The sequence below is a fragment of the Natrix helvetica genome, assembly GCF_964273705.1.
Source record: "Natrix helvetica genome assembly, chromosome: 4".
Classification (NCBI taxonomy): Eukaryota; Metazoa; Chordata; class Lepidosauria; order Squamata; family Natricidae; genus Natrix; species Natrix helvetica.
Window position 1 is genome coordinate 54,382,739 of NC_138550.1, and position 22,276 is coordinate 54,405,014.

General features: G+C 42.8%; 1 long non-coding RNA gene across 1 annotated transcript; it reads left to right on the forward strand.

The window, feature by feature from the left end:
- The first annotated feature begins 19,274 nt into the window (after window positions 1–19,274).
- Window positions 19,275–21,835, forward strand: LOC309391981. The gene is made up of 3 exons (XR_014175369.1): window positions 19,275–19,383; window positions 21,147–21,229; window positions 21,304–21,835. It is a non-coding gene; the product is annotated as an uncharacterized lncRNA (long non-coding RNA).
- The last annotated feature ends 441 nt before the right edge of the window (window positions 21,836–22,276 follow it).

The window sequence follows — 22,276 nt, forward strand, 5'->3', positions numbered from 1 at the left end:
TAACCTACCTTTCTTTTGTAAACCTATGACTTTAATAAAGATTTTATTTCATTCATTTGACTGAGATGTGGCACAGAGAATATACTATAGACAAGCACTTGCCTCTTAAAGACCCTCCATGGCTGATAGAGCTGAAAGACAGATTAGGTGGCTCTTCACCTTTCTGTGACATAGAATTACAGCACAGCTAGACCAGGTTTAGAGTTCTTCAAGATCCTTCAGGTTCATCTGATAAAAGACAACTATTACTACTTCCTTAGTTAATCCACCTATCCCTGAGATCATCAGTTATAGTTACTAGTTACAGAATTTAGAACAGCCTACTTTACAGGGATACTTTTGTAGAGAGAAAAATGAAGAGAGAATGCCATAGTACACCATGCTGAACTTCCAGATAAAAGACAGAAACTAATTTAATGGATAAATTTGATGGATAAATTTAAACACATATACTCCATAAAGTAAAAGAATTGAAATGGAAATGGGCCAGTCACATAGCAAGAAAAACTGATGGCATGTGGACCAAGGCAGTCATAGGATGGATCCTACTTGATAAACCTAAAAGAAGATGGATCGACAATGTCAGCAAGTATTGTGGACCAATTGGCAAAAGAAAGCTCAGGACCAAATTGGTTAGAAACATGCGGAAGAGGTCTTCTTCCTGCAGTGGATAGACAATGGCTAAAATGATGATGATGATGATGATGATGATGATGATGATGATGATGATTCTATAAATAACATTCAAACTTGCAAAGAGAAAATTAAAATAAATCTGAAGTACCTGCCCCAATACATTGCCTAGATCAGCGGTCCCCAACCTTTGAGCTGGAAAAAGTGGGGACTCAGACTGTGCGAGTGGCTGGTCAGCATGCACCTGTGTATAGCTCAACTTGCACAAGCAATAAGTTGCTACGCACATACATGCGCACACAGCTCAACCTGTGCAAGTTGAGTTGCATGCACATGTGCATATGCACCACCAGCTGGTCGCTCACACAAGTTGAGCTTTGCACACGTGCACACTGACCCACCACTCAAACAATCTGGTTGTGAATAGGCCACAACCTGGTAGTGGGCTGCGACCCATGGGTTGGGGACCCCTGGCCTAGATGGAAGACTTAGGAACCACAAAAACTCCTACCCTCGTACAACAACATTTTCTATTAATGCTAAAAGATATTGAGAAAATTTATCATTGCCTTTTTTTCTGGAATTAAGCAAAAATGCCAAAAGAAGTAGGACAATATTTTGGAATTAAATTCTAGTCTGAATGTTTGCATCTAAATTCCAGAATTGCTTGAAATTCAGAAGATTAGAAGAGCTCTATATTTTAGTAGCCTAACATTTTCCACTGCTGATTTAAGAGGAATTTAACTAGAACTCCAACCAAAAAAAGAAGCTGTAATCTAAAGCTATGTTGAAAAAGAAGTTTGTGCTGCAAACCTCTGACTCATCAGAAGATGATGCAGATGTGAAAGGAAATCGTTTTTCTGCCTGGCTATATTTTTATCCTGTTGGGAATCTAATGTTTGGAAATCCCTGCATTTTTTCCTTAAGTACTCTTAATTGTTGGTGTAAAATGCCTCATGATATGCACATTGTATATGCTTATATAATTTTACTAAATGTAAAATTTAGTTTTTATTTGCACTAGGATGAATATGCTCAGAATTCATTTGAAAAGACATAAAATACAGTGAGTTAGGTATAAAACGTTAAAATGAACTTGCATTCTTTATAAAAGTACTGTATCTCTATAAGGAAAAAATTGGCAAAACTATTTGTTAAATACTTTACCTTGGTGAATGGATTTATACATTATGTTAAGGCAAATTGTGTGTGTTTATACATTTAGATATTGGACAAACCCTTGATTCAAAACATGTTTACTTTAACATCTTATTTGATTCTGCCAATTATGGTTCATTTGATGAATCATATTAAACAAACCATTATTTGTTTAACATGATTCATCAAATGAACCACAATTGGCAGAATAGTGACATATTCTGTATACAAACCTATTAATTATATATTTAATAAAGGCATCATTAATCATACTTCCAATGAAACATGAACAGCTTGTGAGTTGACTTGAAAAAATAACTGGGGAAGACATAATTGAAGATCATATAACCAAAAACCACATAGAGAAAAAGAATGGAACGGAAGTTGGGTCTCAAACTCAGTGTAGCCATTTTTGCTGTTTCTCTTATTGGTGTTTTTTTATTATTATTGTGCCAACACACCAAATATTTGAAATAAATATGCAACTCACAATGGGCTTCGACTTAACTTAGGCAAGACTGAGGGGCTTTGGGTATTTGCCCTTCCAGGGACAAGGTTTTTCCACCTCTGCTTCTTGGATTGATGACACTACCCCACACATACCTGGTGCACCATCAAGAGACAGGGGCCCTTCTGGACTCACAGCTCAATGTCCAAATATATTTATTCTGTATTGTTTAAATTACTTTATTGTTTTATTTTTTTATTAGGTATGCTGACCAGAATCATGGATTGAGGTGTGCTGCTAGACAAAGTAAATAAACTTGGGGGATGGTGCCTTTAAATCCTTTTTAAAAAAGAACTCCTAGTGACTGTCTGGATAAGTCCTTGCAGTTCTTTGGCAATGTTTTTTTTTGGGGGGGGGAATGGTTCCTTCAGAGAGAGAGAATGTGTGGCTGGTTCAAGGTCATTCAACTGGTTTTGTGCCTAAGGCAGGACTAGAACTCACAGTTTCCTAGCTTCTAGCCTGAAGCTGAAGCCTGAAGCTAGAAACTTTAGTCACCATATCAAATTTGCACTCTATATTACTTACACTTAGAAGGACCTGGAAGAAGTGAAATATCTAAATCTTTTACATTTGGGATTCAGGCTTAGACATGGATCAGAAATTACATTGATGAACAATGGTGGGATCTTGATAGAGAAAATACAAACTTTTGGTTCTGCTGGATATTTTGTTGGCTTTGAATACCATTTCAGAAAATGGAGTGTCCATTGATTCAGAAAGCAACTGTCTCCAGGACATTATCATTTTTAAATCTCAGTGAGGTTGTGTTTCCCCATATAACAGGGGTGTCAAACTCACATTGTCACGGCGGTATCATGTGACATATCAGGACTTTTTCCCCTTTGCTAAACCATGTGTGGGTATGCCCAGTGCGTTACTTGTTATATTACAGTTTGACAGACCTGCCATCAAGAGCTGGTGGATAATTTGACAGTTTTCAGGAATTTTCAGTTTCTGCTGGAACAGCATATGGAAACTGTGGCTAGGGAAGCTTTGGTTAGCTTTTTACCTGCTTCTGGAATAAGAGGAGCTGGTAAAGTCAATTCTGCCCTCATCACATTATGTGTTAAGTATGGTAATATACTGCTCTTGAAGATCACCCAGATACTTCAACTGGTATAATTGCTGCAGCTCGTGTACTAATTGGAACACAATACTCCTATGTAACCCCACTTCTAATGACAGCTGAAATGGTTGCTGGTTTGTTTTCCGATATAATTCAAGGAGCTGGTTATCACTTTAAATTCACTTTAAATAACAGCCCCTCCCCAAAAACAAACAAGAGACCACTCAGAGGTCAGGATTTTCTGCCAAAGTGCCACTTCCACCAGAAATAAGATCCATGCCCACTCTCGATATTTACAGATTTTGTTAAAACAGTTATTACAAACAGCATTGGGGATTTAAGCCTATGTGGTTGGTTCTTGTTATTTGTGTTTGTGTGAATAACTTAGAATTAGAATTGGTGAAGCAGCATAAAAGCATAAGCAATCAATCAATATGAGCCTGTTGACATCTACATTCAAGACTTAATCAATGAACATAGCTCCCTTTGAAACACAGGAATCATAAATTGTTTCTCATTTGATTTTTAATAGCTATTAAATTTTACTTAAATCTTCATCAACTTTATAAACTTAATCCTACTCATATTAACTCAGAAGCTGTGATCATGGCATTGTTTTGAGGTAAATAAGTACTAAGTTACAGCTAAAATTATTTTAGCCTCTGTTCAATCATGATGAACTCAGAATACATATCTTACTGCAACTGTTTAAAGATTGTTGCTCTGTAAATAAATAAGCAAGCACTCCTCCAATAGCAATGCTAAAAAGAGAGTTACAACCTCACTATTTAGGCCTATGCTAATTTCTGTTGGCCCCTTATAGTCTGATTCTAACCACAACTAGCAGAGTGGGAATTATCTTTCCCACTTGGGAGTTCTCTACTTTATCTTCTCTCTTTTGGGAATTTGGGAAACAGGGAATTGCTATATTGCCATGCACTTTGTCTGTGCCTGCATTATGATATTTATCTTAGGTAGCACTAAGCAAGCTTGTATAATTGCTTTTCATTAGTCAAATCCAATATTGATAATCCTAAGGGCCCGTGAAATATATGCTTGCCTTTTTCTTAAGTGCTTGTGGCTGTGAAAGGCATGCAAATGTTGGAAATTTTTAAAATTTCCCCATCATTCATTATCAGCACAAGAAGTTAGTTTTATTTTTGTGAATTTTTATGGATTTATCACCAACTGGAGATGTTCCATTTGCTTTAAAAAAAAAAAACCCTATATGCTATACTTTTCAAGAGTTGTTTTTTTTTTTTTTTTGCTGAATACAGGAATGGAACTGATCTGCAAAAGAATCATATTAAGCCTAACAGGCATCCTTTAACCCAGGGGTGTCCAAACTTGGGAACTTTAAGACTTGTGGACTTCAACTCCCAGAATTCCCCAGCCAACCATGCTGGCTGGGGAATTCTGGGAGTTGAAGTCCACAAGTCTTAAAGTTCTCAAGTTTGGACACCCCTGCTTTAACCTTTGGAGTTTTTGGGGGGTCTTTGACTGTTTGCTTACAGACATTTCATTACCCAACTGGATAACATCATCACTTCTTTTACCTTCTGCTGTCACCCAAAAAATCACCCACGTCAAGAAGTACATTATCAAATACACAATAGAGCCACCACATGAATTCATTAGGCTAGACCTGGCTCAAAAACAGCAACTGGGAGAGGGACCTTAGTGGATGATCACTTGAATATGAGCCAGTAGTGCCAGCAGCAGCCAAAAAAGCTAATTCAATCCTGGGTTGTATAAACAGAGGCATTGAATCAATATCACGTGAAGTATTAGTACTGCTTTATAAAACCCTAGTACAGGGGTGGCGAACACGCGGCTCGCGAGCCGCATGCAGCTCCCGGCCAAAATAAATGAGGCTCTTTGCCTCTTATCATTATTTAGTATACTGTGGCTCGGATCTCGCGCTAAACCCGGAAGTACGGTCGACGCGACGACGCTTGCCTGCGCTCCACCAGCTCGGCTTCCGTTCCCAGCCGAGCTGGTGGAGCGCAGGCAAGCGTCGTCGCGTCGACCGTACTTCCAGGTTTAGCGCCGAAAGGGAGCGCGCGATCCGAGCCTCCAGAAAGTCATTGTATCTTGTAAACCTTGCATTGAAGATAATAGGCAAGCTTTCATGTGAAATTGGCAGTATTCAAATATTGCAATTACACATTTGTATGATTGAACATCTAATACTGGCTGGGGAATTCTGGGAGTTGAAGTCCACCTACCTGAACATTGCTGAGAGTAAGAGATATTGCTCTATATTATTCCCTAATTTATTTAATCTCTATCTCCAACTTTTTTCCCCAGGAGCTGTGAATTAGTAAAACTTTGGACATCACTTTTGATTGTGTTTGCCTAACATATCTGAATGATTGATTTTGTGCCATCAAAGAGATGTGATGGCTCAGTGGTTAAAAGATTCTAAGCTTGTCAGCTGGAAAGCTGGCAGCCTGGGTTTGAGACTCAGGTGCCATGTGATGAGTGAGCTCCCGTCCTCACCCTTGCTCCTGCCCACCTAGCAGTTCAAAAGCATGCCAATGCAAGTAGATAAATAGGTACCACTTTTTATGGGAAAGTAACAAGTGTTCTGTGCACCTTGGCATATAAATCATGCTGGCCACATGACCACAGAAGTGTCTTTGGATAACATGGCTCTCTTGACTAAGAAATGGAGATAAGCATTGCCCCCTAGAGTCGGGCTCAACTGAAGAGGAGACGTCTTATTTTTACTTTTACCTATGTGCCAACAAGATGGGGTATACTTAGTATTCATATAGGTCATCCTTCTGCAGGGCACTCACACTCAGTTTGGTGTAATAATCCCACTGAGATTATCATCCCATCACTCCAACAAGGTAACAAAAAACACCTGACTGAGCATGTTATATTATGTGTTTAATATATTATTGTTAAAATTATATTTATTTATTTATTTATTTATATTTAATGCTTCTAGACCGCCCCCTCTCCCAAAAGGGACTCGGGGCGGTGTACAGTCCATACAAAATATAACAAAATACAATAAAAATTACATATGTACAGTTGGCATGGAGGAGGTTAAAATGCAATTAAAAGAACTGTACAAAGCTATATAAATATAAGTTTTTAAACCCCTAAAATAGACACAATAAATTAAAAAACCCCTTAAAATAACCAGTTGATAATACATTTGCCAGGAGGAACAGTTGTAATTATGCCAGGCCTGCTAATCGGAACAGGTGAGTCTTCAATTTTTGCCGGAAGGCGCGGAGGTCAGTAGTAGTTCTAATGTCGGGGGGGAGGTCATTCCAGAGGGTTGGGCCCATCACAGAGAAGGCCCTACTCCTAGGTGTCGCCCGCTGGCATTGCCTAGTGGACGGCACCAGGAGAAGCCCCTCCCTGTGTGAGCGAATTGGCCGCAGGGATGTATGTGGGAGGATGCGATCCCGCAAGTAACTAGGTCCCGTGCCATGGAGCGCTTTAAAGATGGTAATCAGCACCTTGAAACGCACCCGAAAAACCACAGGCAGCCAGTGCAGCTCGCGCAGGAGAGGTGTTACGTGGGAGTACCTCGTACTCCCCATCACAGCCCGCGCGGCTGCGTTCTGAACTAACTGCAGTCTCCGGGCGTGTCCCAAGGGCAGCCCCATGTAGAGAGCATTGCAGTAATCCAGGCGGGACGTCACCAGCGCATGAGTGACCGTGCATAGGGCATCCTGGTCCAGTAGGGGGCGCAATTGGCGCACCAGGCGAACCTGGTGGAACGCCCCCCTCGCCACGGCTGCCACATGGTCATCCATTGACAGCCGGGCATCAAGGAGGACGCCCAAATTGCGCGCCCGTTCCACAGGGGGCAATTGTTCGCCCCCTATGGCCAGCGATGGAATCAGCTGGCTGAACCGGGGTGCCGGTAGCCACAGCCACTCAGTCTTGGAGGGGTTGAGTTTAAGTCTGTTGTCCCCCATCCAGACCCCAACGGCTTCCAAACACCGGGACATCACTTCGACAGCCTCGTTGGGGTGGTTTGGGGTTGAAATATACAGCTGAGTATCATCAGCGTAGAGGTGATACTCAACCCCAAAACCACAGATGATCTCACCCAGCGGCTTCACATATGTGTTGAACAGGAGAGGCGAGAGGACCGACCCCTGTGGCACTCCACAAGTGAGTGGCCTCGGGGTCGACCTCTGTCCCCCTGTCAACACACATTGCTTCCGGTCGGAGAGGTAGGAGCCGAACCACCGCAAAACGGTACCTCCGACTCCTATCCCCTCCAACCGGCGCAATAGGATACCATGATCGATGGTATCAAAAGCCGCCGAGAGGTCTAATAGGACCAGGATAGAGGAACAACCTCTATCTCTGGCCCTCCAGAGATCATCGACCAACGCAACCAAGGCTGTCTCTGTGCTGTGCCCGGGTCGGAAGCCGGACTGGCGTGAGTCTAGATAATCGGATTCGTCAAGGTGTCATGGAAACTGCTGCGCCACCACATTCTCAACAACCTTCGCTAGAAAGGGAAGGTTGGAGACTGGACGATAATTAGCTAGCTCCATTGGGTCGAGTGAAGGCCTCTTAAGCAAGGGCCTCACCACCGCCTCCTTCAAGGCGGTTGGTAAGGATCCCTCACCCAATGAGGCATTCACCAGGCCCAGAAGCCAGCCTCGGGTCACCTCCCAAGATGCCAGTACCAACCAGGAGGGATACGGGTCCATTAAACATGTGGTGGGTCGCAGCCGTCCACGCAACCTATCCAAATCCTCGGGGGCAACAGAATCAAACTCCTCCCAGGATGGTCTCACAAGACTCACTGTTGGCGGCCCGTCTGGTCCACTGAGGGGGGCCCATCCGCTCCGTATCTGAGCGACTTTATCCTGCAGATATTCCCCAAACTCCTCTGCTCTGCCCTGCAAGGGTGCCCCCTGCGTCCTCTGTGACAAGAGGGAGCGGGTCACCCTAAACAGGGCGGCAGGGCGGTTATTCGCGGATGCAATAAGAGCGGCACAATATCTACGTTTGGCCGCCCTTAATGCCACAAGATAGGTCCGTAAGTAGGCTCTTACCTGTGTTCGATCAGATTCGGAGCGTGAGGACCTCCACCTGCTCTCTAGACGTCTCCTATGGCGCTTCATCACCCTCAGCTCCTCGGTATACCAAGGAGCCCGGGTGGGTCGCTGCCGCAGGAGAGGTCGCAAAGGCGCAACCCGGTCCAAGGCCCCAGCCGCCGCCCTATTCCAGGCGGCCGCTAGGTACTCCGACCGAGCGCGGGTCAGGGCTACAGGTAATGGCCCAAGCTCCGTCTGGAACCTATCCGGTTCCATCAGATGCTTGGGGCGGTACCAGCTTGGACCGTCTGGTCCCGCCTCCTCACGGTGGGGGGTAGTGCCAGGGAAGTCCATGCTTTTGTGTGAGTGTTTGTCTGTTTTGGCAGGTCACTGCATGGTGTGGCTCTCTGACTCTCACAGTTTAAAATTTTGGCTCTTTTTGTCGAACTTGTTCGCCACCCCTGCCCTAGTAAGACCACATCTGGAATACTGCAACCAATTTTGGTGATGGTACTACAAAAAAAGATGTTAAGACTTTGGAAAAAGTTCAGAGAAGAGGAACTAAGATGATCAAAGGCCTAGAGACTAAAACATATGAAGAACGGCTGCCGGATTTGGGTTTGGCTAGTCTAAAGAAAAGAAGAATTAGGTGTGACATGATAGCAGTACTCCAGTATTTGAGGGGCTGACACAAAGAAGAAGGAGTCAAATTATTCTCCAAAGCACTGGAGGGCAAAACAAGAAACAATGGTTGGAGACTAATCAAAGAGAGAAGCAACCTGAAATTAAGGAGAAACTTCCTAACAGTGAGGACGATTAACCAGTGGAACAGCTTATGTCCAGAAATCGTGGACGCTCCACCACTGGATGTTTTTTTTTAAAAAAATCTAGACAGTTACTTATCTGAAATAGTATAGGTTCTCCTTCGTGGGACTGGTCTAGAAGATCTCCAATGTTCCTTCCAGCTCATTCTATTCTATTCTATTCTCAACCCTTATTTCTGGTAATTTTACATCTTACTTGATCTTGAATTTTACAACCCCTCAAAGTCTTCTTACTTCATGTTTCTCCTTTTCTCTGGGGATGAAAATTTCTAGGTAGGTTTTATACAAAGAGACAGTTTAGTGTAATGGTTAAAGGCACCAGCCTGGAAACCAGGAGATTGCAGTTCCAATCTCGCCTTAGGAACAAAGCCAACTGGGTAGCCTTGGACCAGACACATTCTCCCAATTCTAGAAAGGAGACAATGGCAAATCACGTCTGCATTATTGCCAAGAAAACTGCGAGGATTTGTCTAGATAGTTGCCAGGTATCAAGATTGATTCAAAAGCACTCACAAAGGTTTTATAGGAAAAAAATCCTTTTGAATTTTCTGGCAAATGTACAACTGATACTTTTTTTTATCTAGACAGGTTAAGACCACTATGGAAACAAATACATAATGTACCAGATTGTTAGCAACATCACTCAAACTTTCCAAAATCCACTGCTAAATTCCATGTCTTCAGATCTCCTATCTCACACTTGGGAGTTTCACACTTTAGTTCACAGAAGTGTTAGGCAAAGACTGATGCCTGCTGCACGTTTGTCTATCTTTCTTGCTGATTTTAGATAAATCCAATCAAATTATAGCTCTTCTGTGTGGAGGAATAATAAGAAACAGATTCAGCAGGAAAGTTTTTTGCTGAAGATGTTTACATTCGCTTAGGAAACCATCAGTAATCCACAAGAAGTGTTAGAAAGGTAAGGCTGAAAGGACCCCTTAGGCCAGTGGTTCTCAGCCTGAGGGTCGGGACCCCTTTGGGGGTCGAATGACTCTTTCATAGGGGTCGCCTAAGACCATCGGAAAACACATATTTTTGATGGTCTTAGGAACCGAGACACCAATGTTATGGTTGGGGGGTCACCATAACATGAGGAACTGTATTAAAAGGTCGCAGCATTGGAAAGGTTGAAAACCACTGCCTTAGGCCATCAAATCAAATTCCCAGCTCAGTGCAAGAATCCAAACCAAGCCTTATTGAATGTATGAATGTCTAATTGTAATTAAACACATCCTGTGAAGGGGAGCGCAACACTTCTCTTAGTAATTGGTACCATTTTCAGACTCTCTTTATTGAGAGTTATTCAGACAAACAAAATAAAACCAATCTAACAAAAGAGGACTCTCCTTTTGCATGATATGCGGTAGTTCAGAAATTTTAATTCTCATACCCTTAATTACCCTTGCACAATGAGAATTGTTCTGTATGTCGATGATACACAAATTCTTCATTGACCAATATTTTCTCAGTGATTTCTAGTCCAAAGAGGATCTATTAATTACTACACATATCAATGGTAGATTGCAGGTGGTATGCCCCGGTACAGGCACACCGGAGCCTGCCCAGAGCACCGGATACCATTTCGGTATGGTGCTCTGGAGGGCCCACCTGCCCGCCCGAGCTCCTTATCGGTCTTTTAAGTCTTCGGCAGTTCCGAGCAAGTACACGGCGCATTCAGCACCTGCGCGACACTCCACTGAGCAGCTGGAGCCCCGTGGAGGCTCACGGAGGCGCTAAGATGCATGCACACGCACTGCACACATCCATGTGGACGCTTCTAGGCCTGTTCCAGTGTACTAGTTGGAACGGGATCCGGAACCCACCACTGACACATATAAAAGAAATAAAGGGAAGTATTGCAAGGCATAGACAGACTGCAAACCCTAATTAATTCTAGCATATGGTGCTGCACATTAATTGCTTTCATCAATCCATAATTGTACACAGGCAATTCTGATGAAAACTATTGATCCGCACTTACCTGCAGATCTACAATTTGCTGGGCAACAGAAACAAATTTTGGTGCACTTTGAGGAAGTAAATGTCCTCCTAATTCCTTGAGTTAGTCAAGGAACATCAAGAAAACCATTGTCTCAATCTTTTACTGCCTTCCACAAGAACTCCTTGTAGCCTTTTTCTTATGATATAATGGAAAACAAAAGTGAAACTACACTTATACAATTTGATTGATTTGTTCTTGAACAGTAATTATGTTAATTGCATCTGACACTAGTCAAGGGCAGCAAAAGGCTCTTTTCTTCTATTTTGAGCTTATAACAAAAGAAAAATACAGGCACACAAGAAATTTACATTATTATATTATACCTGACATGAATCAAATGAGGTTCCACTAAAAGCTCTGTCTTCTGTCTGAGCATTAGCCTTTTAAAAGCTCTACTGAAAATTAACTCTGCATTGAATATATGTACAATGTATGCAAATGTTTAGAAGTTTGCATTCTGCTAATATAGAAACATTCCTTGAATCCACCTGATTGTTTTCTCCATAGAGAACACTATTAGGGATAATATGAAGAGGAGGTTTTTAACCAATGAAACTTCCATATTCAGTGGCAGCAATGCCTGTGAATAATAGTTGACATACAGGAGCAGCAAATTGCTACTGCTTGTTATACTTTCAGATACTCCTTTAACTTGAAGTTGGCAGTCATTTTGATTATTCAATTAAATTTCATGACAGCATTGAACTTTTAAACTGCATTTCATCATCATACCAATGGAAGCTGTAATTCGGGGTACATAAAGTAGAGATGAGTTGCATTAAATTTTGGTTCTATGTAGAAGAGTTCATAACTGCATCAGAGAAAATAATATTAAATTAGCAGAATGTTACTTAACCTTTTTATCCTCCTTGGATTCTGGACTGTTCACATTAAGTGTTTCACATAAAAATGAGCAAGGAGTCATGGTCATGGTCACCATCTTGATATTTTTTAATCTGACTCATAGAATCCCTGAGCTAGTTCTTTATCTTCTATTTTATATTCTTCAGACTACAATTCCATTCCTTTTGGCCAAAGGCCAAAAGAAGTCACCCAGAGTATTAGTTGGCCTCTATATTGTATACATAGTTAATAGTAAGTTAATAAATAAATTGTGCTTCTGGTTTAGTGCATGGATATACCCAGGTTTTGTAGTATAGTCCTGGATCCTCTTCTGAGTTGCCTGGTGTTTTAGGTAAGTAAATCACAGTGTTTTTTTAAAATAGAGTGGAAGAGATTCATAGTAATTAAGAAATTTGGTTTTTTTTAAAAAAAATCTGGAATAATTCAGTTTGTGCTACTACCAGACCCATTTTTCTTCTTGCCTGCCCAAATGTAACTTTAAGCTCTAAAGATCTTCATGCAACCCAGAAATGTGTACTAATTAGGGAGAACTTCCATGAAGCAATTGCTATACAAAGTCTGTAGAAGCAGCTTCAGGGATATAGTCAAATGTACAGAGGGGAGCACTACAAGAAGTTCCATGCTCCTGGCAGTTCTCACTTGTCACTCTGAGAAAAATGTAAAAATCTACCTGTAGTAAGGTTCATCAACATAATCATTTGCCTATGATAAATTAATCCACATGATGACACCAACCACTTCAGACAAGTGTGGCTTAATAAGCTATCGATAAAAAATTAATTTGAAATCTGCTGAGACTATTCAGATAAATTAAGGGAAAATAATTTGTCATTTTCCCCCCTCTTTTCATTCTATGTTCATTCTGTATTTTATTTTCACAAACTTGTTTAATTTGATGGTGTCTGCCAGATGAGTATAAAGATGCTCCGAAAGATATTACTTTTCTTTCCCCTGACAGACTTTATTTATTCCACTCTGTTGTGGATTTTATTTGTGGGATCTATTCCATTGAGTAATATCTATTTCTCCCTCTTCCCCAAAATAAAGCAAAATAAATAAAAATGACTTTATTTACAGGATAGTTGACTTGCTGATTTAGTAATTTCTCAAAACTCTCTAGAACTTAAAATTATTTCCAGATTAATTTATATTCTCAGAGGAATTCTTGTTCAAAAATCTGGAATTTTTGACAAAATAAATATATTTACAAAAAAAATCCAATAAATGAGAGAGGATTTAGTTTCTAAAACTGGAGCTATATCATCAATTTTGTGATTCCTCAATTCTGAAAATATCTTTACAAAAAATCCAATTACTAATAGATGAGAGAAGATTTAGTTTCTGAAACTGGAGCTATATCATCAAGCTTACCAACTGTATGAAATACTGGAAACCAACAGTTGGTGTTAATTTTCCGATTTGGAGAGTTTTGGAATACATATATATAGCACCTTTGGTTGGATGGATAGTATTAAGATTTAAAAACAACAGAACTCTAGTATCTCTGGAAATAATTATATCAGTTAGAAAGCTATGGAATAGAATGTCCAATAAAAACAGATTCAATCCTTTTTATCATGCTAAATTGACTTAATGGAAAAATCCAACATTAAAAATTGGAAAAAGATGATGATGTGGAAAAATTGGATGAAAGCAAAGATATTAACTCTGGATCAGTTGACAGTGAGGACGAATCTTTACCATACGTTATGCTGAGATACAAATATCTATCAGCTATAACTCAGTGGTAATATTTACAGCTACATTTGTTAACTACATTGTTTGGATGAGCAGCATTTTCAGCTTCTGAGATACTTGAGATACTAGAACAATTGGTTAAACGATCATTAGTTTCTATATATATTTGTTAATAATCAATTTCATATGCAGGTATTAAGAGATGAGTGGAAAAAAAGAAGTTCCCTTATTGCCTAGACAAAGGGAGGGTATCTTAATTTATGTAGCAAGAGTGTCAATGTACCTTAAACTATTATTTATACAACAAAAATAATATTTAGAATTTATTGGACTTCATTACACACACACACACATATATACACACGCATGCACACACATACATACATACATACATACGGATTGCCTAGGACAGCATTTTGTTGGAAATGCAATAAGGATAACACTTCTTTTTTAAAAAAATCACAACAAAATGATAATATCTAAACTTTAACTAAATTAGAGTTATGGTACATGGACTACATTGTAGTGTAGGAAGTTATCACCTAGCCCTCTCCCAGAAAAATGAAATATCCTAGGAAATATTGATAAGGCAGAATATTATATTTTCCTGGATGTGAAAAAAGGGAGAAACACATTTTAAAATCTAAGTAAATTCCTGCAGCTTCCAGCCCATCCCCACTTTGTCAATGGGCCATTAAGAAGGCCAAGCTAGTCCACTTTACATAATAAAGAGTTCTGGCAGTGACAATGAAGGGATGATAATATAAGCCTTTACTCAACTGACCACATGGCAGCTGAACTCAATCAAATCTGAATTCAAAACTCACCTTAGAGGGTTGCCCTTGCACAGGCCCATGGGAGTCTGGCAACCAATCAGAATACATTTCTTACACAGGAACAGGAAACAGAGAGGTGGGACTGAACAGATTATAAAAAGCCCTGCAAGCCCTTTCTCTGCCCTTCTCTTCCCTTCTCTTCTTCTCCACCAACATTGAAGCATGTGATCACCTTTTCTGTTCAGGGCTCAAGCCATGTGGTCCTGTCCACCATTAAACCATCTTTCCAAGCAGCCTCCATGTCTCCAGTGTCTTTTTCCCCACTTGGAGCCGAACCCAGAAGGACATTTCTTCCAACAATTGGCGACCCACAGATGGGACTCCAAGCTAGCCTAACAAATGGATATGGCCAAGGTAAGCCTCCCATGCCGGCACAGACCCCATTGAGTCTGTGGGTGGATTTTATCTTGGCCTTAGCCATTTGGATCTAGGTTTTAAAGGGGTTTTGAGTTTGAGCTCAAAGGCTGCCTGGAAAGAAGATGAGTACCTCTAAATTTTAATTCTCTAAAATTTAATTTAAAGCATGGCAAAGCCTGGAAATGTGTGTATGCCTGCATGTTTGTGTGAGTGATGAAATCTTTCTCCCAATCACAGCTGGATCCTGGTTCCTCTGTGTGTTTTACCAAGAGAGCCTGGAAAGTATTAGGGTCAGGCCAGAGCAGGACCTTCTGTTAGGGAAAGGAGAGTGTGTGTGAAAATGGATGGAAAAGTGAATGAATATTTTTTGTTGTTGTTGCTTTTGTCCTGTGAAAGCAAAAAAAGAAAAAAAAGCAAAGGCCCATGGTGTAAAAGAGTAGAGGTGCCTGATACTAACTGCAGAGAGAGGGGCAGAGGTCCTCAAGGATCACTTTTTTTGATCCTCAAAACCCAGGTGATTCCCTGAGAGAAGGGGCCGAATACTTCGTGGGGAATCGAAGTCCTTCCCAGAATCTTTTTTTTTCTGAAAACTTACGGTGGGTGGCACCCGGCTAGGCCAAAGTGAGCCCTGCATGTAAAGGGTCATGGGAAGCGTTAGCTCCTGGGAGGCCAGAAGTGCCCTCGGATATTTCCTTAGATGCCAAGATTTTGGCTGAGAGCAAGGAAATTGTGTGAGAAATGGGCTTTGCTGAAAGATGACACAGGAAAACTAATTTGGCTACATAAAGGTACTTAAAAGAAAAGGGAAATGTTGAAATGTTTCTTTTTTTCTCTTGTCTGTCTCTTTCTCTGTCTTCTATGCAACCACGTGGTTTTTGTTTGTTAAGATTTGTGCCTTCCCCAATTTAACTGAGATTCATGGCGGGAATGATTTTGTTTAAAGTGTTCAAAGAAAGAAAGGAGTAAACTGGCAGAAATTGCCTTCGCTCAGTTTGTTGGGCTTAGAAAACTAACTGAAACTGGGAGGGGTCTTTACTTTGTGTCTGTTTTGGCCAGCAGAAACAGAGTAAAGATATTTTTTTTCCTTCCTTCCTTGCCTATACCTTAAAGTAACAACCCAGGAAATGTTTGCAAGAAAAGTTTCGTCCTTGCATTTATTGTGTGTCTAAATGATTTTACCTGTCCATTTCTTTCCTGAAGCATGTGAATCCAGACTCCATTTCTCATCTGTGATATCCCCATAATGTTTATCTGTTTATCTGCTTAGTAACTTATTTATTTTTATTTATTTATTATTCATATTTATAGACCGCCCCCTCTCCCGAAAGGGACTCGGGGCGGTGTACAGTCACTAAAATACGTTATAAAATACATGCAAAACAGTTAAATAATTAAATAAGTAGGTAGGTGGAGGAGGTTACAGACTGTACATGGAATAATAAATATTAAATATAATATATAGTATAATAAAAACTTTTAAAACCCCAAACCCAATTAAAATGAATAAATCCCCGGGAGGTAAAACTAAGAAAGTGCCAGGCCAGCTGATTGAAATAGGTGAGTCTTTAACTTTTGCCAGAAGGAACGGAGGTCGGTGGTAGTTCGAATGTCAGGGGGGAGGTCATTCCAGAGGGTTGGGCCCATCACAGAGAAGGATCTACTCCTAGGTGTCGCCCGCTGGCATTGACCAGCAGACGGCACCAGGAGGAGCCCCTCTCTGTGTGAGCGGATAGGCCGCAGGGACGTGTGTGGTAGGATGCGATCCTGCAGGTAACTAGGCCCACTGCCATGGAGCGCTTTAAAGATGGTGATCAATACCTTGAAACGCACCCGAAAGGCCACAGGTAGCCAGTGCAGCTCGCGCAGGAGAGGTGTTACGTGGGAGTAACGTGTACCTCCCATAATAACCCGCGCGGCTGCGTTCTGAACTAGCTGCAGTCTCCGGATGCGTCCCAAGGGAAGCCCCATGTAGAGAGCATTGCAGTAGTCCAGGCGAGACGTCACCAGCGCATGAGTGACCGTGCGCAGGGCACTCCGGTCCAGTAGGGGGCGCAATTGGCGCACCAGGCGAACCTGGTGGAACGCCCCCCTCGCCACGGCTGCCACATGGTCCTCCATTGACAGCCGGGCATCAAGGAGGACGCCCAAATTGCGCGCCCGCTCCACAGGGGACAATTGTTCGCCCCCTATCGCCAGCGATGGAGTCAGCTGGCTGAACCGAGGCGCCGGTAACCACAGCCACTCGGTCTTGGAGGGGTTGAGTTTAAGTCTGTTGTCCCCCATCCAGACCCCGACGGCTTCCAAACACCGGGACATCACTTCGACAGCCTCGTTGGGGTGGTTTGGGGTTGAAATATACAGCTGAGTATCATCAGCGTAGAGATGGTACTCAACCCCAAAACCACGGATGATCTCACCCAGCGGCTTCACATATGTGTTGAACAGGAGAGGCGAGAGGACCGACCCCTGTGGCACCCCACAAGTGAGTGGCCTCAGGGACGATCTCTGCCCCCCTGTCAACACACATTGCTTCCGGTCGGAGAGGTAGGAGCCGAACCACCGCAAAACGGTGCCTCCGACTCCCATCCCCTCCAACCGGCGCAATAGGATACCATGGTCGATGGTATCAAAAGCCGCCGAGAGGTCTAATAGGACCAGGATAGAGGAACAGCCCCTATCTCTGGCCCTCCAGAGATCATCAACCAACGCGACCAAGGCTGTCTCAGTGCTGTGCCCGGGTCGGAAGCCGGACTGGCGTGGGTCTAGATAGTCGGATTCGTCTAGGTGTCGCGGGAGCTGCTGCGCCACCACATTCTCGACAACCTTCGCCAGAAAGGGAAGGTTGGAGACTGGACGATAGTTAGCTAGCTCCGTTGGGTCGAGCGCAGGCCTCTTGAGCAAGGGTCTCACCACCGCCTCTTTCAAGGCGGTTGGTAAGTATCCCTCGCTCAGTGAGGCGCTCACCAGGCCCAGGAGCCAGCCTCGTGTCACCTCCCAGGCTGCCAGTACCAGCCAGGAGGGGCACGGGTCCGTTAAACAAGTGGTGGGTCACAGCCGTCCACGCAGCCTGTCCAAATCCTCGGGGGCAACAGAGTCAAACTCCTCCCAGAATGGTCTCTCAAGACTCGCTGTTGGCGGCTCGTCTGGTCCACTGACGGAGGTCCACCCCCTCCGGATCTGATCGATTTTGTCCTGAAGATATTCCCCAAACTCCTCTGCTCTACCCTGTAAGGGTGTCTCCCGCGCCCCCTGCGATAAGAGGGAGCGAGTCACCCTAAACAGGGCGGCAGGGCGGTTATCCGCGGACGCAATAAGAGCAGCACAATGTCTACGTTTGGCCGCTCTTATTGCCACAAGGTAAGTCCGCAAATAGGCTCTTACCTGTGTTCGGTCAGATTCGGAGCGCGAGGATCTCCACCTGCTCTCTAGACGTCTCCTGTGGCGCTTCATCGCCCTGAGCTCCTCAGTGAACCAAGGAGCCCGGGTGGGTCGATGCCGCAGGAGAGGTCGCAACGGCGCAACCCGGTCCAAGGCCCCAGTCGTCGCCCTATTCCAGGCAGTCACTAGGTCCTCGGAACGGGAGCGGGACAAGGCTACAGGTATTGGCCCAAGCTCCGTCAGGAATCTATCAGATTCCATCAGGTGCCTGGGGCGGTACCAGTTTATAGAGTCTGGTTCCGCCTCCTCGCGGTGGGGGATAGCGCCAGGGAAGTCCAGCCGGAGGGATGAGTGGTCTGACCATGACAGGGGCGTGATAACTAAATCCCCTATTCCCAGATCACTCGTCCACTGTTCAGATACAAAAATGAGGTCCAGTGTGTGGCCCCCTTCGTGAGTGGGGCCCTGAACTAATTGGGTCAGGTCCATGGCCGTCATGGAAGCCATGAACTCCCGAGCCACCTCGGAAGCCGCTCCCGTTGACGGCAAGTTGAAGTCCCCCATGACCAGAAGTCTGGGAGTCTCCACTGCCGTCGCTGAGATTAGCTCGAGGAGCTCGGGCAGGGCTGCTGATGCATAGCGAGGAGCCAAGTATACAATCAGCAAGCCCCACTGCCTCCCTGGGCCCCAACTCACACCAAGGGACTCACACCCGGGTATCTGAGGAACAGTGAACTCCCTCGGCTCTAAACATTCCCGCATAACCACCGCCACCCCACCACCCTTGCCCAGGGCCCGAGGCTGATGGAATGCTCGAAAACCCGGTGGGCACATTTCCACGAGGGGTAAACCACCCTCGTGGCCCAACCAGGTCTCCGTTATCCCTGGTTTTATTTTTTTTTCAAACTCTGCCTGCAAGCTACCTACCTCCCCACGCCCCTCCCTTACCTCTAATCCTCCAACAATGCCTTTTCTGTGGGGGAGGGAACCTTGTTCTCATGTCTTTCAGCCCTAGAAGATTGTACTCTTCAGGTGAGTATATATTTTTTTTTCCCTTTCGGGGGGAGGAGGAGAGTGTTGCCTTGTGTGTGCATGTATGAAATGAAGGAAATTCCTACTAAAGGTTTTCCTTCAACCTGAGTAAAAACCCTCTGCACATTTTTCTGACCAACCTACTCTATTAGTCCTAAAGTAAAAACCTGGCCTCCAGAAGGCAGTTTTGATTTAGATTTTGTCAACAAAATTTGCTAATTTTCTGGCCACCATCCGATGAATCAAGGGCCCCACCCAGATGCAAACGATGTGTTAATGAAAGTCTCCATACATCTTGGTCTTTAAAACTATGCCAGAAATTGCTGGGAGATCAAGATAGGGTTTGGATCTTTAAAAATATGCCAGCGTGTGCTGGGAGCGCCAACCTAGAACCCTGGCTGAATGCAAACAATGTGTGGACAAACATCTCTGTACATTGTTTCTATACATCTTGATATTTAAAAATGCCAGCGCGTGCTGGGATATCAAGATAGAATTTGGATCTTTAAAAATTAGCCAGCACAGCTGGCAGGTCCAAATTAGAAACGAACACCCCAGGGCAGAGACAGGCATTAACTATCTAGTGCTTAAGGAGATAGAACAGTCACTTCAAGCAAAAGTAAGAAATTTAGCAGGTAATAAGGTAAAGCCTGTCTGAATGGAAGACCTAGGTAATTGGACTTGATTAATTTGATGTAATGTCTGTTAAGAAATTCTTAGGTGTGCATCTAGGTGTGCATCTCCCCCAGGCCTTTTTGATCCCCTTTCATATAAAGAAGCAGTAAGTTACAAGGTTGTTTAATGATATGTGTGTGTATGCATGTGTGTTATCATTTCCAAACCTGAAAGGAGGGTGAGATCCTCTAATAAAAGAAAATGAAGCTTGGTGGCTTGTGAAAAAAAAAAAGCTTCCTGAAATACCTATGATTGGTTGGCATGAGCAAGCATGAAGGTCTGATTGCAGTATGAATGTGAGTATATGTCCCCCATGCCCCAGGGAGTGATAAGTGAATGGATCCAGAGATCCATGTGATTGCCTGTGTGAATTCCCCCCCCCCCCCCACTCTTCCTTCTGGGTCATTCTTTGGAGGGAAGTAGGAAAAGCGGGGAGAATGAGTGTCTGCTCATTTTTACCATGAGTGTGTGTATGAAATGCCCCAGTGATACCTGTGAATGCCTCTGGGCATTCCCCCCCCCTCCTTCTTTCCCTCCTTCCTTTTGGGTCATTAAAGGAGGCTAAAAAATTTTCTCCTCACTTTAACCACTTTTTTTCCCCTCTCTCTTCTGAGAAATTTGGAGTAAATGGGTGATCTGCTCCCGCTTACCTTTCACTATTGTGATCTTTTATCTGCATATAAAAATTATGCAGTTACATTTCTTTGCTCTGAATACAATTTTGATTTTTTTTCTTCTGGAAATTTTTGAGGTTTAAAATGCTTAATTAAACCTATAAAAAGGAATGATTTGAGATATTTTGCTTACATTTGTAAATGTTTTAACATACTTAATGAGAATTTGCTTCCATCTGAATGGAATTTGATATTTTGGAGTGTTGACTCAAAGTACCTTTTTTTTTAATTGCAATTTTTTTTAAAGCTGTTCTTCTTACCTCCCTCTTTTACACCTGTGCATTTTTAAATGTTTATGAGTCAAGGTGCTCTACCCTATGATATTTTATTTGCTTGTTTGTTTGTTTGCAACACAAGTTGTTGTCCCTCTTGGAAATTTACTCATCTTACTGCAAAAGTGTTTCAATCATACAGGCAGTGGGAATGTCATGTTCCATGAAATTTACATCGTCTGCCTCCTGAAATAATGTTTGGATTTCCACACTTGGACAGAATGGGTGAGATTCCACAACATAAGACTAAAGATATGTCTGTAAAGAACTGTATTCTTGGCCTCTTTTTTTTACCTCAGAAACAAAGGACTGCTAGCTCAAACCATAACTCTCCAATTTGCTGCTGGTGATTGCCTCCTGATAAAACCTGACATGAAAAAAAAAACTTAGCCAAGCCTGGGACAGACTGCCAAGACTGACTGACCACTCTTACCAGCAAGCCAAACCTAATGCCATCCAGCAGACATGAAAAAGGACTCTGAGATGAAGTATAGACCAAAAGACTGTTCAATTCCCAGAAGACAGCTGTAAAACTACGGGGGAGGGTGAAAATTGTTTGAAAAAAAGTTTTCTTTCTTTGCCTCCTTCACAGAAATTGTAAGGTCTTCTTTCCTGTCTCATTTATATTGTAATCAGTTTAATGTATTCATGTAAGAATTATATTTGAGAATGGCTAGCACAGCAAGTTCTGAACACCTTAGATTTCTGGCTGGTGGGAGGGAAATTTTGTCCAAAATGTCTGTATTTTATGTATTATAGAAGTAGCTACACACACACACACACACACACACACACACACAAAGAGAGAGAGAGAGGGAGAGAGAGAGGCTCCATTCAGAACTAGATTGAAACTATCTCCTTGACTTAACTCCACAAAGCATTTCCTAGGTTGATTTTTGTCTTTGCACAAAAGCCTAAGCAGTGATATCTCCCTTTTAATCCCATTGGGGAGGGTCAATTCCCCTCAGGCAATTCCCCCACTTGAAGAGTAGCAGAAAGGATCTTCAAAACTCAAACCCCGACTGACTCAAAAAAAAATGATGCTGCCCAGTTGCCCAGTAAAGCAGGACATGTTGCACTGGTGGTCTCTGATAGGAGTCCCTGGGCGCATTGTGTGTAATTTAAAAAAATACTAAATAGCTTGTATTGCACACTAGCTAAACTCAATTTGGCCTCACTAAAATAAGAGCTAGGGCACGTTCAAGATCCATCCCTTTGAAATGGGCAGCCTGTAACTTAAAGGAAAAGCATGGCTGTGAAGAATTTTGGGAT